Source organism: Erpetoichthys calabaricus, chromosome 8 (assembly GCF_900747795.2).
Source record: "Erpetoichthys calabaricus chromosome 8, fErpCal1.3, whole genome shotgun sequence".
Taxonomy (NCBI): domain Eukaryota; kingdom Metazoa; phylum Chordata; class Cladistia; order Polypteriformes; family Polypteridae; genus Erpetoichthys; species Erpetoichthys calabaricus.
Genome location: NC_041401.2, coordinates 177,971,377 through 177,996,504, shown reverse-complemented (window position 1 = coordinate 177,996,504; position 25,128 = coordinate 177,971,377). Strand labels below are relative to the sequence as shown.

The 25,128-nt window shown below is 39.1% G+C and overlaps 1 long non-coding RNA gene across 1 annotated transcript in view; it reads left to right on the top strand.

Moving 5' to 3' along the window:
• Positions 1–2,765: 2,765 nt before the first annotated feature.
• LOC127529055 (uncharacterized) overlaps positions 2,766–25,128 on the top strand; it is a 45,663-nt gene continuing 23,300 nt past the window's right edge. The window contains exon 1 of the long non-coding RNA XR_007935708.1: positions 2,766–3,063. This is a non-coding gene — a long non-coding RNA (uncharacterized LOC127529055). The remainder of the gene's footprint in view (positions 3,064–25,128) is intronic.

Below are 25,128 nucleotides of genomic sequence, written 5' to 3'. Positions count from 1 at the left end.
AAACTGGGGGGTAGGTTAGAAGGCCAGGTGCACCCGGCGCATGCCCACTAGGCAGTAAAGAACCCGCGACATTCTGCTTCGTTTAAATGTGACTCGTTTGACAGAACCAGGTAGCACCGGAGACAGGAACCAGCTACGTTGTGGTCGATCATTTGAATGAGGTGATGTGGCAGAATAATGAAACTTTGGGTATTAAACGGCACGGACGGAAATCGCCCAAGTAGCCAAGTGTGGCGAGACAGCAACCTAACAAGCTGCGCAACTCGTTCGTGCAAAAAAAGAGATCGAGCACTCCGAACACCTGCAGGGAAAAAGAGGGCCGTGGGTCGCATCTTCTATCATTTCCCTGTCTGCGTGATCATTGACTTCCTCCATTACCAAACCTGTGTATCTTAGATAAACTGGCTGTATGCATCCAATTTCTTATCTTGTTTTTCTCAGTACAATACAGAGTTACCAGGAGACGGGGAAGAATAGATCGATTGGGCACTATATTATAAAAATATAGAAAATACAGGGCATTATATACAGATAAGTCACTATATTATACAAACAGAGAACTACATATAGACTAAGGCACTATATTATAAAAATATAGAAATAAAGGAATTAAATACAGATAAGGCAATATATTATACAAATACAGTGGATTATATTAAAGACAGCTAGATAAGGCACTATATTATACAAATATGGGAATACAGGGCATTACATACAGATATGGCACTATATTATACAAACAGATAATTACAAAGGCACTATATTATACAAATATAGAAATAAGGGAATTATATACAGATAAGGCAATATATTATACAAATACAGTGGGTTATATTAAAGACAGTTGGATAAGGCACTATATTATACAAATATGGGAATACAGGGCATTACATACAGATATTACACTATATTATACAAACAGATAACTACATATAGACTTCTTTCAGCTGTAATTATAGATAGATAAGGCATTATATTATAAAAAATATAGAAATACAGGGCATAATAGATGGCTAAGGCATGGTATTATAAAAGTACAGGGGATAATAGGCAACTAGACAAGGCACTATATTATAAAAAATATAGAAATACTGGACATTATAGATAGATAAGATACTATATTTTACGAATACAGGGTCTTATATCACAGACAGCTAGATAAGACACTATTATAAAAATATAGATAGATAGATAGATACGTAAGGCACTATATAATAGATAGATAGATAGATAGATAGATAGATAGATAGATAGATACGTAAGGCACTATATAATAGATAGATAGATAGATACTCTACAACAGACAGATGTATAGGACACTATATGTTATTTACTTATTTATTTGACTGACTTTATCCAAGGTGACTTACAACATCTGAGATACAACTGGTTACACGTCTTTTGTTTTTCAGTTAGAGCACAGACAGGTGAAGTGACCTGCTCATGGTCACACTGTTTCATTATCGGGACCTGAACTCACAAGCCTTTAACAATTTCAACTGCTAGGTGGGATAGGGCCCTATATAAAAAAAATGACAAATTAAAAAAACACTGCTGGCTGTACTTTAGACAAATAGTAAAGCAACTAACAGATAACCACGAGTTGATAGATAGATAGATAGATAGATAGATAGATAGATAGATAGATAGATAGATAGATAGATAGATAGATAGATAGATAGATAGATAGATAGATTCTGGCAGCTCTTGTCTCACTCTCAAATGAGCTTCTTGATTAGATATATCCATTCAATCATCCATCAATTTTCAAAAGCCAGATCAGGGTCACAGGGCAGCTGAAGCCCATCCCAGCAAGCTTTAGGTGCAAGGCAGGAATACTTTAATTTCAATTCATAAAACATCGCGATAAAGTTAAACAATTAACATTTCTTCAGTTGTACAGTGTTTAAAACAGTACAGTTGTGTAGTGGTACATCGCAACAAGGCTTATTAAAAAACACGCGCTCAACCCCATATTTTGTATATTTTTTACATCTGGGAATATTTTTAAAGTTAATGTATTATGTTCTTTTTATATACACACGGATTTACGCCAATTTATACAGTGACACTGCATCACGGACCCTTGACACAAGCTTCCATTAAATTGACACTAAATAGCAGTTGTTGTTTAAACAATATCGTATTTTTAAATACGTTTTTACTTGTGAAGCTTAAGAAAACAATTTTTTATCACGTACCGATACATTTTTCTCTTATCACTAATCACTAACTCAACGGGTGAAGGCTTCACAAATGAATTATATCAACAGATAGCATACTAGTTTTTCAAAGTTACTATTTTTGGCTTTATAAGTGAATTATCTAAAAAAAGTAATAAGGCAGTTTTTAAAGTATTGACTGTAGCTTGATAAGTAAGTTATTTGAACAGGTGTTTTCCAATTACTAATTTTCTGTTTATAAATAAATTACTTGAGCAAGTAACGTGCCATTTTTTGAAGTATTAATTTTGACTTTATAAATACATTATTTGAACAGGTAACATGCCTGTTTCGAAGTCTTAAATTCACCGTTTCGCTCACATTCTGCTAGGTTTTACTTTATTACTAAGATGACAAACTATAACACTTTTGTTTTCACATGTTAGTCACATGTGATAGTACATTAATTGTCGCATCCTGACTTCCTTAAAACGTCGACATTTTTCAAAAAATGTATGATCATACCATTGTGGTCAATCAGCATTCCGTTTTAGTGTTTTGGCATTCTCGGAAAAAAGCTGAACAACAGCAATACAGGAAATACTTCATTTTGACAGTTTGCAGTTTAAAGATAGAGACAAGACCTAACAGATCAAAATCATCAAATCTTAAATGGTTGTTTGAACAGGCAATTAACCTAGACGCCTGGAGTTAAAGGAATACTACAAAGGCTGTATTTCACTTTGGAACAATCCTTTCAGAAATGAAGTCCCAGTGATATTGATGATGAACTAAGGATGCAGCCAACTGAAACGACGAGGCCGGCTCAATTTGTGGACATTGGATTTCAACGAGCGCCACGCAGTATTTCCTAAAGTCTGCAGCTAGCAGTCCTGTAAGAGTTCGTGTATTTCATTTGTACCTTAAATCCCCATCACCGTGTGTGTGTGTGTGTGTGTGTGTGTGTGTGTGGACACTGTAACTTGCACGATCGCTTGCGAGAAATTCGTAGTGTTTATAAATTCATCGAGTCTACTCTGCGAAAGGCGCGTCTCGCACCTGCGCAATAATTGTAGCTCTTCCTACATATAATTAGAAGTTTTAATTTTCCTACCTTTTTATTTTGGAACCTAAATAGTTTCTGTCCGGTGCGGGTTTAACTTGTTGAAATAATAAATAGAATGTTCGTTGTTTCCAAATAAATTACAAGAATACTATAGCGACTAATAGTCGGTACTCACAGTAAAAGCGAGTTCTGCCGTGTAAGTTAATCGTTTTCGTGATGTAACTGCTACGATGTATTCTGATGTTCCTGGCAAGTGGGTGTGCAATTAGCGGGTTCAACGGGGCAGTACGGAATGTTGCATGCCAGCCTGTCTGCCGCCCGTGTCCAACGGTCACTTCTTCGGTCAGAGGCATTATAAACAAAAATGATTAACACGTGCCAACTACATCAAAAGACAACCAAATGTACAGAACCACGTCAAGCATGTTTACATTGATTAGTCCACATTACTGAATTATGAACATATTCAAAAAAGAAGACACTATCAAAAAAAGAAGAAATTAACACAAACAGTATGTATTTTGTAAAAGTTAAGGTGTCCTTTTTTAGAAGCAGACTGTTCTTTCTGCATATAACGTACATAGAAATATACATGACGTATGGCATTAAATCCTCAGCATAACACAACAGACTGATTACTTCAATTTAGGGTAGCGAGGCGGGAGGAACCTACCCGAATATAAATTATCTTACTTGACACCGGTCTGGATTAAACGGGTTACTAAATGACATATTTTATATTATATCGTTTATGCGTGAATGTGTCTTGTGAAGTATGCGACTCTGAATTAAATAAACAGGTATTTATTTAATAAAGATGGATAGGTGGAATGGTATTAATCATCATCATCATACCCAATAATAACTGATTTTATGTGTTTAGCACTTTTCCCAAGGTGAAAGCGCATCACAGATATTCAAATGAATACAACAGAAATAAAAGCAAAGCTGACATTTAATAACACAGGATAAAAACTATTATAAAACATTAAGCACCAAATAATAAATAAATACGTGAATGTGAAAGTTCTGATTTTGATTAAGAAACAATAAATAGGAAAAAAAGAAATCCATAAATAAATAAGACAATTTGTGCACGCTTACATGTAGGAAATGAATATAAATGTGGATTTTAGAATCTCCTGCAACGATAACGATCAATTAGATAAATCCAGATTTCGTTATCAGTTGTAGATCAAAAGGTTGGAAGGACATCGGATTACACAATCAAACAGATAAATGACTTTAATACAAGAAAAGGAAAGTAGATGTGGTCCTTAAGTCGATTAGGAAGACCTACATAAATCTAAAAATCAGACATGCATCTCAAACAACAGCTATGAATAGAGCAGAGGCAATTTGTTTCTAATCACTAGATATGCCGTTTTTACCAAACGAACTTTTCCATGCGCATTTCCTAAAGATAGCGAAGCTCCGTGCACTGTACGCGTGTAGGGGATTTACGGAGTCACTTTACAGTTCACATCAGTTAATGTCTGTGTTCAGATCTTTAGGAAAAAGCTTGATGACGTTTATTTTAGTTTTGAAACAGCCGGCACGCGCATTCAGTAAATAAGAGTTTATTATATCTTAACGTTGCCTTAAAAAAAAACATTTTCTTGATAACAGGATCTGCGGGGGTTTGTGAGCAGCACGGCAGGAAAGCTCTGCTGAAGTTTAATCTGAAGCTCCGAGCGCCGCTTGCTATTTGTTGATGTCGCCGTGGTATTTTTTAGTACACAGAGATGTTGGCAAGTTGTATTTGTTTTTCTTTCCAGGAATCGGAACACAACAGGTCGTATTTTACGACGTAAAAGTCAAAATAAAGCGTGCCCCGTGAACTCTAAATCATTCCAGGTCGCTGACGGGCACGCATTCCAAAACGAGAGAAAATCTGGTGCGGCATCCCAATTTACCCGAAGGAAAAAACGAATGCGGATTTTGGTTGATCCATCAAATGGCTCATAAACAACCAACGGAGGGAATTGCTCGTTTCGATTCAATCAGTTCGTTTTAAAGATCCTGCTAGCCTTACCAGAACTCTTTTTTGCATTCTTTGCTCCATTGTCGGTAAATCTGATCGATTCATCCGCCTTTAGACTTGCAGTCGGTGTTAATACTGTACTCTAACTTAATCCCCGCGTAGATTTACTATACAATTTAAACAGATCGTAAAATCAACCACAGCGACATGCAAAATTTGAGAATATTTTGTCGTGAATAAGAGGAATGCAGTAGTGAGCTGGCATCTCAAGATTTACGGGAAGAGGTTTTGTTGCTGGTCTGCTCACTCCTGGAGTTTGGACGCCCATCTGTTAGTCCATCGTGCCGAAGTTCCCTTTGGCCGATTTTTAAGTATATGGATTAAACATTTGTGTTGGTATTCCTAATAATTTGCACAGCAAGTATATGTTTTGAATAAATATGCAATATTTCTGATGATACCCGTGTTCTTTAGTACCTTAGACTCCTGATAATAGTGGCACAGAGAGGTAACATCATCACTGAATCACTCCTGCAACGGATTCGTGTTTCCTCAAGAGTTTGAGGCTTCAGTTCTCCCAAAGTGCTGTAATGGAATAAGTGAGTTAAAAACAAAGGAAAATATAAACAGCCACATACACCAACTTACAGTGTATATATACACACAAAAAACATACACAAACCTTTGCTATCCTGTAACAAAATAGGCATGGATCTGTTGATTGATGAATGAATACATACAGTAAACAGCACAACTATAAAGTACCATACAGTATATATTAATTTATATTATATCGTGATATTTATGTATTCACCTACCTATTATTAGAAGAGAATTCTTTTACTAGTGAATCATGTACTTGAGGACACCAGTGGAAATTAAGAGGACATACGTACATTCAAAATTCAAGTCAGAAAGCAGAGTGTTGTGGCAATTTGGAACAAACTATTGAGTCAGCTGACAATTTTGAAAAAGCATCTGCATGATGATATACTGTGTCAATCTAACTATTAGCTAACTAGGTGAGGCTGAATGCTCTCCTCTCGTTTGTCATGTTATGTTCTTAAGCGTTCAAGGCGGCAGTTTCTGCCAGTCCACATAGGCCTGCTTACATGCATATCTCAGTTTTGAGACATCTATTATTAATTTAACCTTTAAGCACCCTAGAGATGGCTGTTGCTGGGGCAACAGTTCACTTTTCAGCATGATAAAGAGGCCCAAAGCATAGTCAAGGTAACGCTGGAGTGACATTCAGGAGAAGACTCTGACCGTCTTTGAGTGGCACAGTCAAAGCTCAGACTTCAACCGCATAGAACATTTGTGAAGAGACCTGAAGATGGCAGATTACAGATGCTTCCCATCCAATCTACAGTAATGGAACTTTGGAGGATCTAGCAGGAAGAACAGGATAAACTGCCTAAATCCAGGTGTGCAAAGCTTGTAGAGACTAACCAAGAAGACTCAAAGGTGTAATTTATGCCAAAGGGATTTCTACAAGGTAAGGATCATTGCTTCTATGAATAAGAGATTTCAGTTTTTGATTTTTAAGAAATTTGCAAACCTTTCTGAAAACATGTTTTCACATTGTCATTGTGGGTTAATGTGTGTACAGTAGATTGATGGTCAAAAATGGCAAATGTATCTATTTAAAATTAAATCAACAGCACAATAAAATGTGCAGAAAGTTAGGAATGTGAATATTCTCTGAACTCACTTGTATGGTGACAAGTCCTATGAAGTGCTGAGGCCTGCAGAAATAACTAACAAGACCTGGATCTGAAGTTTACGGAGGCAAATGCAACATTAGCATTGGCAAAGGACAGGACAAAGACCCCCAAAGGGCACACACTGACACAAATAAAGCATTAATCGTGCCAGTGCTGGAAGACAATGGCCACTACCAAACTATCAGCTATGTGTGTGCATGTGTGATGGAGTCCCAGATGAGGAAAGGCTGGGATATCAGCTCAAGAGAGAGAAAACACACACAATGCCTCCAGAACACCGGAGGACAAGAAACCTAGCAGGTGCCAGAGATGTCTGATCTTCTAAAATAAGAAACAGTAATATCAGGGAGGACTGGCAAGAAGACACAAGTCATCCTGGGTGACAGTTGGGAACATTTAGCCACTGGCTAGGAAAGCTGGGACCAGGTTACCCATTCAAGAACAAGTTTATGGAGGACTGGCCAGAGGGCTGAACTGTGCCATCTAAAAAGCAGGGTTGGCATACAGTCGCTAATTTAAACTATACCAGCCATTTGAGAAGATAAACAGCAGGGACACCTTAATTGAAGGCTAACAACTGCAGAGCCACAACCGATCCCACAGAAACAAGCAAGGACATCCAAGCCCGGATTCTGATCTGAATTGAACCTCAGAAGGAGTTTAAAGCACCTTCAAGCCAGCGTGCCATTAGGAGAGTTAGGGGTGCGGACTCCTCATACAGGAGGAAGAGAGGCAATGCTGTTAAAATTCTTGAGAGGTGAGCAAGTGGAACAGACAGGTTGTCAACACCTATTCTGGGATGTTCAGAGAAGCAAAGGGCTGTTTTTTACTTTGTACGTGAGTGCTGCTGTTTGTACAGTATGTGTTAGTCTTTTATGTGGTTTATGTTTAGTAAATGTGCAATTTTTGATATGTGAATTTGCCTTTCTATTTAATTTGAATTCACTTCACTTCATATACAAACTGACAAATAATTAACAAGGAGCTCATAGACTGCAATGGTAGAACTCAAAGCTGTGATCACTGCCAAAGGGGCAGAAGAACAGTAATGCAGTGTCCCCGGCACCTACTGGCTCATCACCAAGCTTCCACTTTATTTTATATTGCACTGTTTTATAGTTCTAGAATCCAGGGCTTCAATCCTGACCTGAGTACCATTTACATTTATTAATTTGGCCGACACCTTTATCCAAAGCGACTTATGACATTTGAGATACAATTGGTTACATTTTCTTTTGTTTTTGCAAACTGGTTCACAGGTGGGTGAAGTGGTGACTTACTTGGGGTCACACAGTGTCAGTGGCAGGATTTGAACCCACAACCTCAGGGTTTGAGGCCCAAAGCCACTACTACTTGGATTAAGTTTTGCAAGTTCAGCCCAAATCTTCATGCTGTTTACTGCAACTTCCCTGTAATTGCTGGTTGAACCCCATATGGGGCACTAGGTGGTATCCAGAGCACGCACCACCCCTTTGTGGCAAAAATTACCTCCAGCCTTTTGGCTGTATGGAAGGTTTTCCACAAGAGTTTGGAGTGTGTCTGTGGGAATTTGTGCTAATTCTGCCAGAAGAGCATTTGTGAGGTCAGGTACTGACGCTGGACAAGGAGATTTGGCTCACAATTGGCATTTCAATTCATCCCAAAGGTGTTCAGTAAGGTTAAGGTCAGGACTCCGAGTAGGCCACTCCAGTTCCTCCATGTCTTTATGGATCTGGCTTTGTGTACAGTCATGCTGGAACAGGAGAGGGTCTTCCTCAAACTAATGCCACAAAGTTGGAAGTGAACAATTGTCAAAAATGTCTTTGTGTGCTGTAGCGTTAACACTACCCTTCACTGGAACTAAGGGGCCCAGCACAAACCCCATAAAACAACGTCAGACCATTCACCCCTCCTCCACCAAACTTTACAGCAGGCACTATGCAATCTTGGAGGTAGTGTTCTTGTGGTATCCACCAAAGCCACATCCACCAGATGGCCAGATAGTAAGCATGATTCATCACTCCATAGAATACATTTCCACTGCTCCAGAGTATAATGGTGGCCTGTTTTACAACATACCAGCCAACACTTGGCATTGTGCATAGTGATCTTAGATTTCTCTCCAGCTGCTTAGCCATGGCCACCCATTTCATGAAGCTCCTGCTGTTCTTGTTCTGATTTTGCTCCCAGAGTCAGTTTGGATTTCTGTTGTGAATGATGCCACAGAGGAGAGGAGATTTTCATGCACTTCAGCACTCGGTGGCCTCGCTCTGTGAGTTTGTGTGGTCCTCCACTTCATGGCTGACCTGTTGTTTCTCTGGACAATTTCATTTCACAATAATAACACTTACAGTTGATTGGGAAAGATCTGGCAGATCAGAAATAATTTCATATACTGACTAGTAATAATGGTGGCATCCTTTGACCGTGCCATGTCTGAAGTCACTGAGCCCTTCAGTACAATACAATGATGGCCAATGGAAATTGCATGGCTCTGTGCTTGATGTGATACACCTGTTAACAAAGAACCACTTGAACCCCATCATTTGGAGGAGTGTTCACTTACTTTTGGCCATATAGTGCACATACACATTTTATTATTGTAAAACACTGAATCAAAGTGGATTGCATTTGGCTTTTTTGACATTGCCAGAGAATTTTTGCAAAGAATAACCGGGGGGTTTGTGGAGGATGGAAATGGCTGTGTCTAGATGTGCAAAGTTGGTACAGAGAAAGACCTTGTGACCTCCAGGAAGCACCACCGAGCCCCCAAACTCCAAACACAACTACACTAAGACAGTGCTGAGTACAAATAAATAGTTTTATTTACAATACCTTCTTTTTTTCAGTACTCAAAGTCCATACCTTAATCACCAATGAACACAATGTTTCCTTCTGATCCTCCAGTTGAGATTTGCTCTCTGCCTCATGACTCTTGCTCAACACTTGAAGTGAGATGGCTTCCTTTTATCATGCACCCGTAATCATGCATCTGTAATGAAAGTGCTTCCAGGTCATACGGATGTCTCCCAAACCAGGGAGGTGTTTTTATAGTTAATGCATATTATACACAGTATATTTTATATATATATATATATATATATATATATATATATATATATATATATATACACTAGGGGGTTCCCCCCTGCTCGTTTTGCGTTGTGAAGAGGGGGGCTGAATGCACCCCAGGGAAACATGGTCGCTCCTCCGAAACCCTCTCTTTAACAGTGATACAATGGGAAACAAGTACAGTTTTTTTTTTTACCTCCTCTTTGCTCGATCAGCTACTGGCTTGCTGCTGCTGTCGTGCCACGTGATCTGCATCTCGCACGGTGCTTCGAACATTTAAAAGCCTGTACAGCAGCTGTCCTACTCTTTGTTTTATTTCCAGCCCCAGGTGTGCTTAAATCTCTTCGCACAAAGTCTCGTCTAGCGGGACACGAGTTCTTTATATTTTTTAGTTTATAATTTAAAAACAGAATTAAGAATCTGAAAATCTAACAATATCACATTAAAGTTTGATAAATTCTCAAAAGAATGGTACCAAACGTATATATGCAGTTTTTAAAATAAGCCCGATTTAAAGCGTGACAAAAAACGTCACATAAAATCATTGCACATTTAGGCTTAGGATTTTATATTATATTATATATACAGTACTGTGCAAAAGTTTTAGGCAGGTGTGAAAAAATGCTGTAAATAAAGAATACTTTCAGAAATATAAATAATGATTGTTTATTGTTATCAATTTACAAAATGCAAAGTGAGTGAACAAAAGAAAAATCTAAATCAAATCAATATTTGGTGTTACTACCTTTTGCCTTCAAACCAGCATCAATTCTTATAGGTACACTTGCACAAAGTCAGGGATTTTGTAGGATTCTAGTCAGGTGTATGATCAACCAATCATACCAAACAGGTGCAAATGATCATCAATGTCACATGTAGGCTGAAACACAGTCATTAACTGAAACAGAAATAGCTGTGTAGGAGGCTTAAAACTGGGTGAGGTACAGCCAAACTCAACTACCAAGGTTGAGGTTGTGGAAGACAGTTTCATGTCATGGCAAGATTGAGCACAGCAACAAGACACAAGGTAGTTATACTGCATCAGCAAGGTCTCTCCCAGACAAAGATTTCAAAGCAGACTGGGGTTTCAAGATGTGCTGTTCAAGCTCTTTTGAAGAAGCACAAACGGGCAACGTTGAGGATCGTAGACACAGTGGTCGGCCAAGGAAACCTAGTGCAGCAGATGAAAGACACATCAAGTATATTACCCTTCGAAATCGGAAGATGTCCAGCAGTGCCATCAGCTCAGAACTGGCAGAAACCAGCGGGACCCAGATACACCCATCTACTGTCCGGAGAAGTCTGGTCAGAAGTGGTCTTCATGGAAGAGTTGCAGCCAAAAAGCCATACCTCTGACGTGGAAACAAGGCCAAGAGACTCAAGTATGCACGAAAACATAGGAACTGGGGTGCAGAAAAATGGCAGCAGGTGCTCTGGACTGATGAGTCAAAATTTGAAATATTTGGCTGTAGCAGAAGGCAGGTTGTTCATCAAAGGGCTGGAGAGCGGTACAATAATGAGTGTCTGCAGGCAACAGTGAAGCATGGTGGAGATTCCTTGAACGTTTGGGGCTGCATTTCTGCAAATGGAGTTGGAGATTTGGTCAGGATTAATGGTGTTCTCAATGCTGAGAAATACAGGCAGATACATATCCATCATGCAGTACCATCAGGGAGGTGTATGATTGGCCCCAAATTTATTCTGCAGCAGGACAATGACCCCAAACATACAGCCAAAGTCATTAAGAACTATCTTCAGCGTAAAGAAGAACAAGAAGTCCTGGAAGTAATGATATGGCCCCCACAGAGCCCTGATCTCAACATCATCGAGTGTGTCTGGGATTACATGAACAGACAGAAGGATGTGAGGAAGCCTACATCCACAGAAGATCTGTGGTTAGTTCTCCAAGATGTTTGGAACAACCTACCAGCCGAGTTCCTTCAAAAACTGTGTGCAAGTGTACCTAGAAGAATTGATGCTGTTTTGAAGGCAAAGGGTGGTCACACCAAATATTGATTTGATTTAGATTTCTCTTTTGTTAATTCACTGCATTTTGTTGATTGATGAAAATAAATGATTAACACTTCCATTTTTGAAAGCATTCTTTGTTTACAGCATTTTTCACACCTGCCTAAAACTTTTGCACAGTCCTGTGTGTGTGTATATATATATATATATATATATATATATATATATATATATATATATATATATATATATTTATATCTATATATATAAAAATGGAATGGGTGGGTCGTCGGGTGGGCCTTTTTTTCATTCCGTCGTTTTTTCGACGTTTTGAAAATGTAGAATGATTATTTGATTTTTTTGTTTTTATTTGATCGTGTCTATGTAGCCGCCGTCGTAATAAAGTATCGCTAAAATCGTCATTTATCGTAATTTATTTTTGACGTATAACGTCGCCGTCGTCGAGGTCAGTGATACCAGTGCAAAAAATCTGCTTACGGTTGAAAGACACGCCCTACTCACTGGACAGTTAAAAACACCAATCAAACTAACGATGACATCAAGTATTACCCAATCAAAAGTAGGAAAGGAGGCATCTTCATAAAATGCGTGTGGGATGATTTGCATGAGACGCTGCTTTAAAAAAAAAAATGATAAAAAAAATACGGGATAAATCCCGTCCAGTATTGATTCAAAACGGGACACGCAATTTCATTCTCAAACGCGGCACGATTCCGTATTTTAAAGGACGGGTGGCAACCCTACAGTGCCAGGTAACCACCCATACAATCACATTGTGATTCAGACTAGGAATGCAATGAATGTAATTACCCCGATCTACATACAAGGCGAAAGTCTTGCAACATTCAAAGATGATGGTTTGGGATAAGTACACCATACAACATAAAAGAGCTTATGAAGCCTTGAACCGAAAAAAGCAACATCTCAGAGATCGTAAAAAAAAAAATAGGAGCTAATGTCGTTTTACTCGCTGTAGATTTTAGTCAAACATTACCAGTTATTTCACGAGGGAGACCAGCACATCAACTCAACGCGTGTTTAAAATCCATGCTTCTCCCACGCTCGGTTATATGTCGCGTGTTCTCGGGTAGGTGCACCAAAAAATGTATACATTTAAGCATGTAATGGGCAAACAAAAAATGAGGTATACCCGAAGGCACAGCAGTAGTACTTAATGTAACTTTACTTCTTAAATGTTAATGTTTTACTGTTTAATAATTTATACGCTTCTTATATGTTGTTCAAATTCTTTTATCAAAATACCACTGACAGCGCAATGCACGATAACATCGAGTGAATACACCATACGCATCCGCCCACGGCTGCCCTGCTGTGCGCAGATAGGACTTGATTGTACAATAAAATAAAATAAAGATAAAAAGACTAAAACAATCATCACCCATAAAGCGGATAGTAGACGTGACGTACTATATGTGTACCACATTTCAAGTGTATAGGTGCAACGGTTTGCGAGCTACAGGTCATTTAAAATCCTGGACAGAAACACAAATTGCCACGGTAGCAAATTACAGAAGAAGATTTTACTGTTTAATAATTTATATTTATATGAAACGAGCTGTATATACCCGGCGTTGCCCGGGGCAGAAGTAACGTAATCGGTCAAACACTTACATATATACCAAAGTAAACCTAATCGTTCAAACAGTTACATATATAAAAAAACCGAACCTAATCGGACAAACAGCTTCATATATACAGAAGCGAACCTAATCGGACAAACAGCTAATCTATATACATAAGCAAACCTAATTGGTCAAACAGTTACATAAATAGAAAAGCAAACCTAATCAGACAAACAGCTTCATATATACAGAAGCGAACCTAATTGGTCAAACAGTTATGCATGTGCAGAATAATTTTAGAAAGATTATGCGTGTTAACAATCATTAAAAAGAAAAGATTGAGGAACTCTTCTTCTATATGTGATGAAGCTGGATGAAGCTGACTTGACGAAGACGTAGGTGGCATAGATTGGTTTTTCTAAAACAGAAGAAAAAAATGAGTATCTATTATTATTTTAAATTAGAATGAAAATGAGAACCTTGATTAGAGATAGATTATCCGTATTAAAATATGTGCATGAATAAACTTTTGCTAACTCTCTAGCAAAAGTTTATTCATACAAATTGGCATGGGATGGCTTTGTGAAAAAGTAAAAATTAGATAAAAATAAATTGAGAATGCGTACTTCGATTTGACTGAGATTATCTGTAATGATGAAAAAAAAGTTTAGTATGTTTTTTTTTCCATACGGGAAGGATGTAAAACCTTACATAGGCACCCTTCAGCCCGTACTGAAGGGTAGTGTCAGATTCTTACTGACTAAAAAACACCCTTTTTATTCCACAGCTACCCCAAAAACCACTATTAGGCATTACTTTGGGGTGGCAGTAGTTTAGTTATGAAACAGCTGGGTCCTGAAAAAAATCTGTCTTATTAGTGGCTTCATCACATATAGAAGAACAGTTCCTCAATCTTTTCTTTTTAATGATTGTTAACACGCATAATGTTTGTAAAATCATTCTGCACATGCATAACTGTTTCACCAATTAGGTTCGCTTCTGTATATATGAAGCTGTTTCATCGATTAGGTTTGCTTTTGTATTTATGTAACTGTTTGACCAATTAGGTTTGCTTATGTATATAGATTAGCTGTTTGTCCGATTAGGTTCGCTTCTGTATATATGAAGCTGTTTGTCCGATTAGGTTCGGTTTTTTTATATATGTAACTGTTTGACCGATTAGGTTTACTTTGGTATATATGTAAGTGTTTGACCGATTACGTTACTTCTGCCCCAGGCAACGCCGGGTATATACAGCTCGTATATATATATACACAGTGCATCCAGTAAGTATTCACAGCGCATCACTTTTTCCACATTTTGTTATGTTACAGCCTTATTCCAAAATGGATTAAATTCATTTTTTCCCTCAGAATTCTACACACAACACCCCATAATGACAACATGAAAAAAGTTTACTTGAGGTTTTTGCAAATTTATTAAAAATAAAAAAAACTGAGAAATCACATGTACATAAGTATTCACAGCCTTTGCTCAATACTTTGTCGGTGCAACTTTGGCAGCAATTACAGCCTCAAGTCTTGTTGAATATGATGCCACAAGCTTGGCACACCTATCCTTGGCCAGTTTCGCCCATTCCTCTTTGCAGCACCTCTCAAGCTCCATCAGATTGGATGGGAAGCGTCGGTGCACAGCCATTTTAAGATCTCTCCAGAGATGTTCAATCGGATTCAAGTCTGGGCTCTGGCTGGGCCACTCAAGGACATTCACAGAGTTGTCCTGAAGCCACTCCTTTGATATCTTGGCTGTGTGCTTAGGGACGTTGTCCTGCTGAAAGATGAACCGTCGACCCAGTCTGAGGTCAAGAGCGCTCTGCAGCAGGTTTTCATCCAGGATGTCTCTGTACATTGCTGCAGTCATCTTTCCCTTTATCCTGACTAGTCTCCCAGTTCCTGCTGCTGAAAAACATCCCCACAGCATAATGCTGCCACCACCATGCTAAACTGTAGGGATGGTATTGGCCTGGTGATGAGCGGTGCCTGGTTTCCTCCAAACGTGATGCCTGGCATTCACACCAAAGAGTTCAATCTTTGTCTCATCAGACCAGAGAATTTTCTTTCTCGTGGTCTAAGAGTCCTTCAGGTGCCTTTTGGCAAACTCCAGGCGGGCTGCCATGTGCCTTTTACTAAGGAGTGGCTTCCATCTGGCCACTCTACCATACAGGCCTGATTGGTGGATTGCTGCAGAGATGGTTGTCCTTCTGGAAGGTTCTTCTCTCTCCACAGAGGACCTCTGGAACTCTGACAGAGTGACCATCGGGTTCTTGGTCACCTCCCTGACTAAGGCCCTTCTCCCCCGATCACTCAGTCTAGATGGCCGGCCAGCTCTAGGAAGAGTCCTGGTGGTTTCGAACTTCTTCCACTTACAGATGATGGAGGCCACTGTGCTCTTTGGGACCTTCAAAGCAGCAGAAATTGTTCTGTAACCTTCCCCAGATTTGCGCCTTGAGACAATCCTGTCTCGGAGGTCTAGAGACAATTCCTTTGACTTCATGCTTGGTTTGTGCTATGACATGAACTGTCAACTGTGGGACTTTATATAGACAGGTGTGTGCCTTTCCAAATCATGTCCAATCAACTGAATTTACCACAGGTGGACTCCAATTAAGCTGCAGAAACATCTCAGGATGATCAGGGGAAACAGGATGCACCTGAGCTCAATTCTGAGTTTCATGGCAAAGGCTGTGAATACTTATGTACATGTGCTTTCTCAATTTTGTTTTTTTAATACATTTTCAAAAATCTCAAGTAAACTTTTTTTCACGTTGTCATAATGGGGTGTTGTGTGTAGAATTCTGAGGAAAAAATGAATTTAATCCATTTTGGAATAAGGCTGTAACATAACAAAATATGGAAAAAGTGATGCGCTGTGAATATTTTCCGGATGCACTATAATATATATCTATATAGTATCTTGTATATAAAAATCTACGCGTGGAAGTGTGTGTGTCTGTCTGGCCCAGAAGTGAGAGGTGGTGTCGGGGTAAGAGCTCCACCTCCGAGGAAACAGAGAACTCGCTTAGCCGCTAATAACACAAGCGAGGCCACACATCAGCAAAATGAAACCTCCGAAGAAAGACAAAGTCGCTTAGCTGCTAACATCAGCAAAATGGTATCCCTTTTACTTTTCCTCCCGCCGCTAATGCACAAGTGAGGCGAGCACATCGGCAGAACGAATCTTCCTAGGAGAGAGATGCCCAGAGTACCGTATATACTCTTGTTTAAGTTCTCCCGTGGATAAGTTGGGGCTTGATTTTACCGTATAATTTCCGGTATTTTATAATGTCGGTCGTATAAGTCGAATGCGGAAAACTCACGCTATTGGTCCAAGAGATTATGATATGCTAACTCCCACCTGAAAGAGTAACCACGGAGCACACGGCCTTTCTTTTCTATGTGTTGTGCCTACGTGACCACACGGTAATACCTGAACTATTCCGAAATGACATTTGCACTGTTTTGTGTTTTTGTATCTCACACCCTCATACACTTTTATTGTAAGAGCATCCCTTATCTATAATGGAGTGAAGAAAATATGAAGCTGGTTTTAAATTAAAAGTGGTGAAAAAAATTGGTAACTGCACTGCTGCAACAAAATTCAATGTGTCTGAGAAACTGGTGCAAGATTGGAGGAAGCAAGAAGATGGAAAAAAAAAAACCAAAAAAAAACTAAGTGTCACATTTTTTGAATGGGCGGGGTCTGATTTTATGATCAATTTTTCGGGTTTCAAGACTTGACTTATACGCGAGTATATAAGGTAGTTCCTTTACCTGACATCTCTACATTTCAACAGTTTCTAGGACCCTGGGCCTTTTACAGCACAGCTTACACAGCTAGTATATATATGTAGGTTCATTGGGTAAATGCTGTCACATTTACAAAGAACAGCATGCTAACTATGAACACATATACAGCATGTATACCCACACGCTTGCCTATATATACACTGTATACTGTATATATCGATAATGACAATGTTTTGGATTTGTTTGTTATTTACTTGCTATCACTTTTTAAGGGTTTTTATTTCAAATTCCACTTGTTGTTCATTCACATTCTGCCACAAATGGAGCAAGAACATCTACTCTGACTTTTAAAGCAGGACACACTTTAATCAGAAGAAACAGCAAATTCCCTATCTAAAAAGCCCCAGAAGAATTCATTTCTTTAATAAACAAATTGAGAATGCCAAGGTTTCTACCCTACCATAACTTTCTGAACTTGCATAAGAGCCGGAACAAAATATCACCGGCTTTACATCGCCACCCACATACAGTGAAGCATGTAAAGCTTGGCTCTGTGTGAAAACAGATAATCATCACCTGGTCTCCGGAGACAGAAAGTCTCCTCAAAATAACTGATATGGAAATGAACAGAAGCTTACAAATAACTAATTCATTGCGTCAGAACAAGCACTTCATAGAAATAAGTAGCCACTAACAAAGGGATATGAGAACAACAGAGTCAATTAAATTCAGAAAAACAAAAAAATAAAGAAATCATAATCGTTCCTTCTGCGTGTGTATTTTAACCATATTCATAGACAACTGACATTTACTGAGCTTTAGGGGCAGATGGGCTGCAAAACAGGTAGCACGAGTTTGATTTCTAGCTTGGAGAAATTTGTACCCTCTCTACCTTTCTTCTGGTTTCCTACTGAATCACAAAAACAAGAATGTTAGGTTCACTGGAGTTTGAATGTCTTACTGGGCACCATGATAGCCAACTGTCCCACCCAGGGATAGTTCCTGCTTTTTACACAGGCCTTTAAAAACAGGCACTGGCTCTCCAGTATTTTCTAGTGGAGAAGGTAGGCTCATAAAAAGGATGGACAATTCATCTTCGTGTTCAGGATTAACAGTGAACCTGGATTTGAACCCCATTAAAAGTCTATGGTGAGACCTGGAAAGAGCAGTATGTTGCAAGCTATGTATACTTTCGCTTGTTTTGTGGAGACATGCAAAAATTTCATTGTACTGAGTACACCAATTGACTTGACCATTTTCAGTTGAAGAATGAGGAAAAAGTTCAAAGGAAAGATGCAGAAAACTACCTAACACTTGTAAGAGGAATGAAGAGGTGGACATCTTGTCAAACAGGTACTACTTCTGGGCTGACGTTCATTTTATCCTTTTTTAACAATTTCCACACAAAATACCAACCTTTACCAAAGTCAAAGGGTCATCATCTTCGACTGTTTACATTTATTTTAAAAGATGTGCTTAACATGTTCTACAATGTATCTGTACTGTGGTCCACTTCCTCACGGATCTAGCATCCAGAGTTCAAATCCTGCTCCTGTGCGTGGTTGTTGTAGAGTTTGCACATTCTCCCCAAGTTTTTATGTTTTTTCTCAAGCTGCTCTGAGGTTCATGCAACATTTTAAATGATTTGTGTTATAATTTATTTGGCAAGTTTAGATTAGGTGTTTACTGGTGTGAATGAGTCTGCCTTGCTTCTTGTCTCCTGGTTTATGCCTTGCACGATGGCTCCAGCCCTCCTTGTAACGCTTAACTATATCAAGCATGTTAGAGAATGGCATGTCATGTTATCAATCAGTATATACAGTGGATTTTGAAAGTGTTCTGACCACTCATAATGACAAAGTGAAAATGTGTGTTCAGAAAGGTCTACAAACTTTTATTAAAAATCAAAAACTGAAATATCTCATTCATAGAAATATTTAGAACCTTAATGCAGTATTCTGAAGAAGCCCCTTTGGCAGTGATCACAGCTTTGAGTCCTTCTGGTAATTGTCTATTATCTTTGCACATCTGGATTTGGGCCATATATCCCATTCTTCCTGGCAGACCCAGTCAAGATCCGTTAAGTTAGATTGGAAGCGTCTGCAAATTGCCATCTTCAGGTCTCTTCACAGATGTTCTATGGAGTTTAAATCTGAGTTTTGGCAGGTGCAGTCAAGAAGAGTCAGAGGTCTGTCCTGAAGCCACTGCAGCATTGCGTTAGCTGTATGATTCAGATTATTATCGGGCTGAAAGGAGAACCATCAACTGAGTTGAACATCACATGTGTGCTGGACCAGGTTTTCTTTGAAAACCACTCTGTATTTGGCTACATTCATCCTTCCATCAGTTCTGACCAGTCTTCCTGTTCCTGCTGCTGAAAAGGACCCACATAGCATGGTGTGTCTACCACCATGTTTCACTATAGGGATGGTATTAGGCAGGTGATGAGCAGGGCCTGGTCTTTACCAGACATAGTTCTTGGAGTTCTGCTTAAATCCTTGTCTCATCAAACCAGAGCATCGTTTCACCTCCGGTTCTATGAGTCCAAGTGGGCTTTTATAGGTCTTTTACTCAAGAATAGCTTCCATCTAATGACTCTGTCATAAGCACCTGATTGATGGAGTGCTGCTGCAATGGTCATCCTTATGACAGGTTCTCCCATTTCAGCAAAGGACTTCTGAAGCTCTCTGTTTGAGTGACCACTGGGTTCCTGGTCACCTTTCCGACCAAGGTCCTTCTTGCCCAGTTCAACCAGAAGGCCAATTCTAGGAAGAGTCTTGGTGGTTTCAAACGTTTTCTATTTCAAAATTACTGTGCTCCTGGGAAAAAAAAAAACATTTCTAAAACTGAGTTTTATCTCCTTGCTCTTGTCTATGCCTCACCACAATTTGATTGCAGTGGTCTACAGAGAGGATCTTAAACCTCATGGCTTGTTTTGGTATCCTGACATGCAGTTTGACTTGTAGGACCTTATATACACACAGACATATATGCCTTTCTAAACGATGTCCAATTTATTCAGTTTGCCACAGGTAGACTCCAGTCAAGTTCTACATGCATCTCAAGCAGATTTAAAGCAAACAGGATACACCTGACCACAATTTGGAATGGCACAGAAAAGGGTCTGAATACTTTCAGTTTTTGATTTTTTTTTTTTATTTTGGCTTTTGATTTTAATAAATTTGTAATACTTTCTGAAAATGTATTTTCACTTTGTTATTATGGGTTATTGAGCATAGATTGATAAGCAAAATGGAAAATTTAACCATTTAAAAGAAAATTTACAACACAGACAATAGTGCAGAAAGTGAACGGGTTGGAATACTTAAATACATAACTCCAGAATTGGAGTTCTAGTGATGTGCTCAGCTACTCACACGGCCCTCTGTAGAGATTTATGCACATGAATAGTGCAGTTCCCATACCAGGCAGCAATGCACTTAGTGAGGCTGATTCCAGGGCAACAACAGATGAGTTATGAGGAAAGGTTAAAAGAGTTGTTGAGCCTTTTTAGGTTAAGCAAAAGAAGATTAAGAGGAGACCTGACTGAAGTGTTTAAAATTATGAAGGGAATCAGTACAGTGAAACAAGGCTGCTACTTTAAAATTAGTTATCGAGAACACAGGGACACAACTGAAAATTTGTTAAGGGTAAATTTCACTAAAACATTACGAAGTTTTTTTTTACACAGCGAACCACAGACACGTGGGATAAGCTACCAAATAGTGTGGTAGACAATAGAACTTTAGGGACATTCAAAACTCGACTTGATGTTATTTAGAAAGAGGTTTGTTGGGCTGAATGGCCTGTTATCATCTAGATTGGTCTAATGTGTGGTCCATGTTAAGTCCTCAACAATATGAACCATAGGTAAGTAAAGCTGCTTACCCTCTCCACAAGTGTACCACTGATAATAAGGGAATTTAATTCCTAAAGTTAATGACCTTCTCCTTGGTTTTTCTAACATTCAGGTCTAAATGATTAGGATTATGCCACTGCATAAGGTGTATTGCAACACACGTCTTTGGGGATATATAAGAAAAACCAACACAGACATAGAGAAAACAGGCAAACATCAAGTATGATATGTGATTTTAGGGTGCTGGATCCATGTGTTCTGCCATGGAGGAAAAAGGCAAAAAAAAGAAAAATATTTAAAATACCAGACTGGAAAGCTAGCAGGTCAGCTGGGTCGCAGCATAGGCACAGCTCACCTGCTTTTTTAAATCCAGACTTCTCTACTTCAAAAACAATATGCAAATAAAGGATCAGGAGATGGACAGAAACTTTAAAGTGAAAATAAGTACATTAAAAAAAAAGCAGGCAGTAAAACCAAAACCATATCATACCATTTTCAATGCCTGCTTAATCCTGACCAGGGCTGCCGGGAGGCTGGAGCCTAACCCAGCAAGCGTAGGGTGCAAGGCAGGATCATCCCACTGGACAGGGTGCCAGTTCCATTATAAGGGAACACACTCACACACAAGTACACATCATTAGGGCCAATTTAGCGTCGCCAGTCCAATGCATTTTATTATTACATGCATTACAAGGCATATTCCAATAGACCAGGGGTTCCCAACTCTAATCATGGAGGGCCACAGTAGCAGCAGGTTTTCATTCTAACTATGAGGGACATTCAAAGAGTTTCTCCACTTTTATATTTTCATTGGAAGCGGTGAAGGCGGGAGGAGTAGTAAGTGGGCATTAAAAAGTTGGTACGACGCTGGAAAAATTGCATCATAAAGGAAGGTGACTATGTAGAAAAGTGCTCATAATTTGTTTTTGTAATTGTTAATAAACAGAGTTAAAAAAAAAAAAAAAAGTGTGGAAACTTTTTGAATGGCCCTCGTATTTCTTAAATTAAATTAGTGACAAGCTTTGTCTGCTAATTAAACAGCAAAGCAACTAAATGAACTTCAGAATCAGACCCTTTAAACCAGGTGTGAGCAATGTTGGTTCTGGAGGGCCGCAGTGCCTTCAGATTTTGGTTCCAACCCAATTGCTTCATAAGATGATGAAGCACTTATTGCTCAAGTGACAATTTCAGCCTCATTTTAGTTGTCCCGCTTCTTAAGATTTTAGACTTAAGCAGCTGCATTCATTGCTGTTAATTGCTCCTTATTAATAATAAGATGCAAATCACAAAGGATCAGGCAGTTCTCCATATACCTGTGTGTATTCTTCTAGCACTATTTGGTTTAATAAAACAGAAGGAAACTGAAGAGAAAGTGAAGAACTGAAGATTACTCATCTGTTATAGGATTCAAATCATTTGGATGACATCCTTACAAAGGAAAAAAATCTACTGTTTAAGAATGACCTGACATTGCAGAGTTAGAACACTAACAAGCCATACCATTATATAAAAGCCGTTTTTTCTAGCTTTTAATTTTTGTAACGTTTTACTAAGATCTGGTTTTCTTAACAGAACAAGATGCAGAGGACAAAAAGATATGGAAGAAGATGATCCGCTGTGACGGCCCCTAACGGGAGCAGCCGAAAGAAGAAGACGACTAAGATCTGGTTTTCTAATTAGGTAACTGGGTTGGAACAAAAAGCTGCAACCACTGCGTCTCCCCAGGAACAACGTTGATGACCCTTGCAATAGACAGTGCACACACCACACACACACTATTCAAAACTCATGGTTAAAGTGCTCACTAAACATCTTACCTGTAACTCAGAAAGAAGACTCAAACACAGTGAAATTTCATACGTCAATGAGCATGCAGTGCAAGCATATCATGTTGATGATGCCACATACAGTAACAGGACACCCGGGGAACCGTGACTCAGCAGCAGCTATTCAAAATGGAAGTGACCGAACCAAAACAAAATGGTGAAACAAATACAAAGTGAAAAGAATAATCATCATATGCCTAGAGACAATAATGTTTAAAAGTAACCACACTGTGAGATTCCCCAATGTCCGAAACCTTTCAGAATGTCACATGAAGCAACATTTACACGGAGCAAGAAAAAATGTATTTTCATCTCAATAACACTGCAAAGTAGAAGCACTGAACACTACGCCATCATACCTTCCTAACAGATGCAGTATATCTACTGATTAAAGAAATGGCATTTGAGCATTAAGGATGTCGGCTGAATCGGCGCACAGTATGCCTCTGAAAGACTCACTTTACCTGCCTGTTTCAGAATGAAAAAATATGCTAATGGCTGAAGTGTAATTCTGTACTTAAAAAGCAGCAAGATATATTGAAAGGTGCTGTATAAAATAAGCCTTGTTTGTATGATACACTAGAAACTGTTCCTTTAGAATCTTTTGCATGTTGCTGTACAATAACGGCACATTGTTCCATCCTTCAGTTTACATAACTCAATAAAACTTTCCTATCTTGTGAAGTCACTTTTTTCAAGTTATACGGTTTCAAGGAGTTGCAGCCTATCTTGATAGCTTTGGAGCCAACCCTGGGCAAGGTGCCAGCTCATCACAGGGCACACACACACACACAATCATTCATTTGCTCATTCCACTGCACCATTGTGACAAACACTGTTGGATGGTGAATGATCAACTGTCAGGCCATTAAAATCTGTCATTTTCCCACATTTGAAGATTTCCAAATGCAGACTGCATTTTTTTTTTAAGTTTACATGAAGCCAAGCAGGCAGAGTACCTGACCAGTGTTGGTTCCTGCCTTGCCCCTAATGTTGTGGCTCCCCACAAGGCTGGATATGAAAATTAAGATGTCAGAATAGAAGGACTGAGGAGCCCTAGTACTGGTTTGTTACCATTACACATCACAAAATGGTTTTGAAGGTTTCTAAAGTCTTATTGTCCTGTTCCTATAATTTACATTAGGACTTTTAAAATTTCTCCATCCCAGCTCCATGGTCAGGAACCAATCCTAACAAAATCGAGCACAATGCAGGAACCAGCACTGGACGGGATATTAGTCTGCTGCCAGTCTCCCTCATCTACATTGGGGTAGAATTGCCTATCAATCTAACACTCATGTCTTTGGGGTACCAGGAGGAAAACCCACATGAGCACAGGAAGAACAGGGAAATTCCTCACCCAAAGAGTCTCTGCTGGTGTTTGGTTCTAAACACTCTGGAACTGTGAGGCAGTGATGCTATAAATATAACACCAGGCCATTTCCCTTGGATAAATTCTCTGATCATTCTGCAGTAATGGGGCATTTTGACAAGGGGGATGAGACAGAGGAGAGGAGTCAGGGGGAGAACTTTCAGAACTGTCTGCAATTCAATCTCAACAAAACCAAGGAACTGTTCAGTAAATTTTGCTGCTATGCTCGACCATACTTCAGGTAGTGGATGTTGAGGTGGTGCACTGCTACAGGTACTTGGGGGTCCACGTCAATGACAGGTTGGACTGGTCTCAGAACACGGAGAAAGTATTGAAGAAAGGGAAGAAGAGACCCTCTTTTAAGACACTTCATTCCTTTAGAGTGGGCAGTGACGTCTTCTATAACTCTGCAATGGCCAGTGCAATTTTTTACAGTGTGGTGTGCAGGGCTGGAAACATTGCTTCAAGAGAGGTCTAGCAAATCAACAAATTACAGGGGCAGGCTCAGTTATGGGACATACTTAAGACCCCCTGGAGATAGCTGAGGAGGAGAGAATAAAAACAAAAAACTTCGTGTCATTATGAATAAAGTTGCACATCCTCTTTCTGACACACTAACACTGAAGACTTTCAGTCAACAAATTATTCAGCAGAAGTGTGTCAAGAAATGCAATGGGGGCTCCTTTATACCAACAGCAATACATTTTTAAGGTGCATTACTGGGACTGCTCTTATAGCCAAA